The sequence below is a fragment of the Oryctolagus cuniculus genome, chromosome 18 (assembly GCF_964237555.1).
Source record: "Oryctolagus cuniculus chromosome 18, mOryCun1.1, whole genome shotgun sequence".
Taxonomy (NCBI): Eukaryota; Metazoa; Chordata; class Mammalia; order Lagomorpha; family Leporidae; genus Oryctolagus; species Oryctolagus cuniculus.
In genome coordinates this window covers 20,139,461-20,145,460 of record NC_091449.1, presented here as the reverse complement: position 1 = coordinate 20,145,460, position 6,000 = coordinate 20,139,461, and the positions used below count along the sequence as shown (strand labels likewise).

General features: G+C 54.1%; 1 long non-coding RNA gene across 1 annotated transcript in view; it reads right to left on the bottom strand.

The window, feature by feature from the left end:
• Window positions 1-495: 495 nt before the first annotated feature.
• LOC138846499 (uncharacterized) overlaps window positions 496-6,000 on the bottom strand; it is an 8,472-nt gene continuing 2,967 nt past the window's right edge. Inside the window, exon 2 of the long non-coding RNA XR_011384022.1 lies at window positions 496-5,638. This is a non-coding gene — a long non-coding RNA (uncharacterized lncRNA). The remainder of the gene's footprint in view (window positions 5,639-6,000) is intronic.

The following is a 6,000-nucleotide window of genomic DNA, read 5'->3' as shown; positions in this document are numbered from 1 at the left end:
GCTGTGGCTCACTAGGCTAATCCTCCGCCTTGCGGCGCCGGCACACCAGGTTCTAGTCCTGGTCGGGGCGCCGGATTCTGTCCCAGTTGCCCCTCTTCCAGGCCAGTTCTCTGCTTTGGCCAGGGAGTGCAGTGGAGGATGGCCCAAGTCCCTGGGCCCTGCACCCCATGGGAGACCAGGAGAAGCACCTGGCTCCTGCCTTCGGATCAGCGCGGTACGCCGGCCGTGGCGGCCATTGGAGGGTGAACCAACGGCAAAGGAAGACCTTTCTCTCTGTTTCTCTCTCTCTCACTGTCCACTCTGCCTGTCAGAAAAAATGTTTAAAAAAAATGTGCAACTATTTCAGTGATAAAAACGTGCGACGTAAAACTTGAACATCTGGGCGGACACCATGTGCAGCAGGTTAAGCCACCACGTGTGATGCCACATCCCATAGGAGTCCTGGCTGCCCCACTTCCACACAGCTCCCAGCTGATAATGATCCGTTGCAACTTGTCACTGAATTTATATTTACCTTTATTTATTGAGATAACAGCATACATACAGAAAAGTGTGTGAATCTTAAGTGCACAGATTAAAATATAGAATGCTGGGGCCAGTGTTGGGGCTCAGCGGGTTAAACTGCTGTTTGCAATGCCAGCATCTCATATCAGAGTTCTGGTTCGAGTCCCAGCTGCTCTGCTTCTGATCCAGCTCCCTTCTAATGTGTCTGGGAAGGCAGTGCATGATAGACCAGGTCTTTGGGCCTCTGCCACCCACATAGGACACCCAGAAAGTGTGGCTCCCGGCTTCTGTCTGGTCCAGTTCATCACAGAGTCAGTAGCAAGATCTTGTTCATTAGAAATACGGGAGGAGAACACACGGCGAGACCTAAGTTGTGGCTGCACTTCTGGGACAGGCAGTGTCTCTGCCCAGGGAGAGAGAGAGAGAGAAAGAGAGAGAGAGAAGGGGGCCCAGCCCATCCTTCCCTCAGGGTCCCACTCCAGAGAGAACTAACCCCCTCCCATGATGCTGGCATCAATCCACCTGTCTAATCAGCTCTTGAAGGACCCCCATCTTGAAGTTCTCGGCCACGCGGGGCTGGTCCATGTGCATCTGTGAACTATGTTGGTCCCCTGGGGGGGGCCCTCTGAGTGTCACAGGTGCACCTAGACACTTGTCGCCCTCCTCCCGCCCTGTCTGCAGGCCTGCAAGGGATGTGAGCGGCTGCTTCCTGCTAAGACAGGCTCCATTTGACTTTTAAAACTTGTCTTAAAAAGTATAACCCTAGGGGCCGGTGCTGTGGCGCAGCAGGTTAACGCCCTGGCCTGAAGCGCTGGCATCCCATATGGGCGCCGGTTTGAGACCCAGCTGCTCCACTTCCAATCCAGCTCTCTGCTGTGGTCTTGGAAAGTAGTAGAAGATGGCCCAAGTCCTTGGGCCTCTGCACCCATGTGGGAGACCTGGAAGAGGCTCCTGGCTCCTGGCTTTGGATCGGCACAGCTCCGGCCACTGTGGCCAATTGGGGGTGAACCAGTGGATGGAAGACCTCTCTCTCTCTCTGCCTCTCCTCTCTCTGTGTAACTCTGACTTTCAACTAAATCTTTAAAAAATATATATAACCCTAATACATAAAAAGGGAAGAGGGACGAGCCACACTCGGCTAAGGGCTCCTCTCACAAAACCTGGCCGTGGAGCAAGGCGGGATCTTTCCCATTCCTCCCTTCTTTGTTCTCTTTGCAAACAAGCGTGCATCATCTTCTCATTGGAAGTACTTTCCCAGTAAGAGCTGTGGCAAAATAACCCCGAGCCGAACAGAGCAGGGAAGCAGCCAGCGTTCCAGGATTCTCCCACTCGGTCTGGCTTTGTTTCCCCCGCATCCGGTTTCCAGTGTCTTCTATAACGCGGTTGTTGAAACCACAGACCATAGACACTGACTGAAACGGCCCCTGGGGAGCATAAACTAATAGGCGTGAGAGCCCTGGCCACTCCGTGAGTGCTGGCGTCTGCGCTGAGCCTTGTCCTTATCTCGTTAGAGTCTCCGCAGGCCCCGGAGGTGTGTAACCACATCCCCCCTGCTGCGCAGACCAGCGCTGTGGGCTCCTCCACTGTAGGCTCGCGCTGGCTACTGTAGGCTCGTAACGTGCCTACGGCTCAGTTCCCACTGTCCAGAGGCGCTGCCGCGATGTGTCTGTCCTGGGCACAGGAGCCAGCCTGAAAACCATAGCAGTGGATGGAAATTCCCCTCTGTCGAACCTGGGCCACTGAGTGGCGCCTCTCGTGTAGCTGATCTCAGGGACTCATCGGCCAGTCTCCCTCTCTTGGCTTAGTTTCCCAGTGCTGCTTTGATGAGCGAAGGAGAATTTGTTGCTAAAGACGAACGCCCTGCATTGAGGAAGTGGTGCGTTCGCTGCAGACAGTCCCGTGGGGTCCGGACCACAGCCTCCTGAGGTCGGCATCTGTAGACAACACCTTTCTTCTTAATTTTCAATTTTTTTTTTTTGACAGGCAGAGTGGACAGTGAGAGAGAGAGACAGAGAGAAAGGTCTTCCCTCCGTTGGTTCACCCCCCAATGGCCGCCGCGGCCGGCGCACCCCACTGATCCAAAGGCAGGAGCCAGGTGCTTCTCCTGGTCTCCCAGTGGGTGCAGGGCCCAAGCACTTGGGCCATCCTCCACTGTACTCCCTGGCCACAGCAGAGAGCTGGCCTGGAAGAGGGGCAACCGGGACAGAATCCGGCGCCCCGACTGGGACTAGAACCCGGTGTGCCGGCGCCGCAAGGCGGAGGATTAGCCTATTGAGCCACGGCGCCGGCCCTCTTTTTCTTTTTTTTATTTGTGAAAGGCACAGTGACAGAGAGAGGAAGCAAGAGGCAGAGAAAGAGAGAAACTTCCATCCTCTGGTTTTCTCCCCAAATGCCTGCAACAGCCAGGGCTGGGTCAGGCCGAAGCCAGAATCCAAGAAGACTCCATTGGGTCTCCCATGTGGGTGGCAGGGGCCCCAGCCTGCCTCCCAGAATGCATAGCAGCAACAAGCTAGATTGGTAGTGGAGGAGCTGGGAATCGAACCGGGAACTCCAACACGGGATGCAAGTGTCCCAAGCAGCAACCCAACTGCCGTACCAAACACCCACATCTCTGTGGGGTTTGAGAAACAGGACAGGCCTTCCCTTCCCAGAATATCAGAGGAATAAAATACATAAATTGAGAAGGCGGAACAGGAAAGTCGGTGCAGAAAAAGAGACTAGGGAGAGGCAAGAAGCCCTTAGGAGGCCAACCTTTTAGTGCTTTGGTTCATAAAATGAAAACAAACAAAAAAGTCACGCCCTGTTTCCCTGCCCCTGGCAAGGTGCTAACACCTGGCCAACTCTGAGCACATCAGCCAGGCAGCCCCAAGCTCAAGGGCAGGAGACGGCCTTGGACCGGGCGTCTGCTGTGAGGGCTGTGGCCCTGTGGGTCCAAGATGCCAGAAAGACAAAGTACAAGTTCACGAGAAGCGGAAGCCGTAGGAGGCCGGCGGGGGGTGGAGGGGCTGTCCCGCTCGCCCTGGTACCGTTACTTGGCACAAACGGATGCATCTGCTCTGTGGAAATGGAACTTAAGGCTGTCACAAAGAATTGAGGCTGGGAAACCCAAGGATCTGGAATGTTCTGAAGGATTTGGGGCTCTCCAGAATGGAGCCTGTGGGAAGGAACTTGGTTCAATTAGACACAGCTGGGGAAGAAACCTTCCTCAGAGAATGTGGGCGGGATTTAGTAAAAGGTCAGAACTTACTAGACCCAAGTGGGCATACTCAGGGGAAAACCCAGAAGCCACAGTTCATTAGAAACACATACAGTCGGTGCCAGCGCTGTGGTGTAGTGGGTTAAGCCGTCGCCTGCAGTGCTGGCATCCCATATGGATGCCAGTTCGAGACCCGGCTGCTCCACTTCTGATCCAGCTCTCTGCTATGGCCTGGGAAAGCAGTAGAAGATGGCCCAAGTCTTTCCCCGCACTCGCATGGAAGACCTGGAAGAAGCTCCTGGCTCCTGGCTTCGGATCGGCACAGCTCCGGCCGTTGTGGCCAATTGGGGAGTGAACCAGCAGATGGAAGACCTCTCTCTCTGTCTCTGTCTCTGCTTCTCTCTGTGTGTAACTCTGACTTCCAAATTAATTAATTAATTAAAAAGAAGCACATATGGTCGGGGGCATAGAGGGTTAAGCCACAGCTCGCAACACCGGCATCTCATAACAGGGTTCCAGTTCTAGTCCTGGCTGCTCTGCTTCCAACCCAGCTCCCTGCTGACCCACTGGGAAAACGACAGAAGATGGCCAAGCGCTTGGGCCCTGCCACCCATGTTGGAGTCCCAGGCTCCTGGCTTCAGCCCAGCCCAGCACCTGCCATTGCAGCCACTTGGGGAGGGAACCAGTGGATGGAAGATCTCTTCCTCTCTCTCTCACTCTGCCTTTCAAATAAATAAAACAAAAGGTGGTCAGCCAATCTTCCTGTATCTGGGGTGTGAAAATATATTGCTGTTATTTGCCAGAAGTACATAGGCCTACCTGCTGTGGAGGCCCTGCGTAAGAGGAGAAGAGGACCCTCTCCCGGTGCCCACTCCGCGTGTGCAGTCTGTAGCAACGGCCTGGGATTTGGACCAGCCAACGAAGCGCCCCCTGCAGGCTTGGGAGGGGACTGCAGAGGGCGATCTGGGGACCCTGGGAGCCCCTGCAGAGAAAACCGAGTAGAATGGATGGTTTTGAGGGAACTGATAAAGACAGGAAACACACGGGCATTCCTACCGGGCACTTGGCCATGTCTGCAAGGACATGACGTCCAAATGAGTTTTCTTCTCTCCGCAGCCCTAGTGGGAGGCAGGAACTTTACTCAGAAATCGGCCCTGTGTGCCTGTGTAAGAGCGGAAAAGTAAAGAGGACGCGGACTACCAGCCCCGTTCTCCCAAGAGAGAGTCTTGGGCCCGCCTGGATAGCTCTTGCAGATGATAACCTTGGGCAAGGAGAGAGGGGCGGATCCCGGCCCGGCGAACGAATGCAGGCGCCGTGACACAAGGGGCAACTTGGCAGCTGGATACCTTCAGGGACGGGACACCCCCCCTTCCCCCCGCCGTGTGGACAGCTGCCCACCCAGCAGCGCCACTGGAGACCCACAGTCATCACAGATGAGCTTTCCTAGCAAGAATGGACCACGTCCTCGGGCTCCTGCCCCCACGTGGGAGGCCCAGAAGCAGCTCCAGGCTCCTGGCCACTGGAGGAGGGAATCCACGGGTGGAAGATCGCTGTCTCCCTGTCTGTCTCTAATTCTTTCAGATTAAAAACAAAACAAAACACACAATTAAAGAAAAGCAGAGGTGAGTGTTTGGCCTGGCACTAAGACACCAGATGGGATGCCGGTGTCCGATCCAGCGCTGGCCACTGCAGGCAAAAGTGGAGGGAACCAGTGGATGGGCGTGCAGGCTCCCGAATAAATTTTAAGAAAGAATAAGAAGAAATAAAAGGAAGGGGTTACCCTAGGCTTCAGGGCCATGCTTGTCTCCAGAGGAAAAGGCACGGTGGCTTCGAGGGCACTGGTACCACGCCTGCTCTGGCCCCGGGTGGTGGGGCCCCAGGTCCTTTATAATTATCTATTAAGCTGTACATTTATGCTTCATACCTTTTCTGTATTACCTGCAAACCAAAGAGTTTAAAAAGCCACGAATTACCAAAGTTAAAATACTACTGAATAGTACATTTAAAAGTGGCTAGGATGGTACATTTAACACTTTGAGTGTATCTCACTGCTATCTAAAATCTAAACACAGACGGTGAAATATCGCAAAAACATGCACAGAGAGCGACCCCATGTGGACATCTTGGGAAACGCAGTTTGAGCCGAGGCTCCTTTAACGAAATGCCTGCAGCGAAAGTGTTAGAGATGTTGGGGTATTTGGGGACTTTGGAATACTTGTATATACACAATGAGATATCGTGGGGAGGGGACCCAGATGTAAACATGAAACTCATTCGTGTTTCACAGACACCTTAAACAC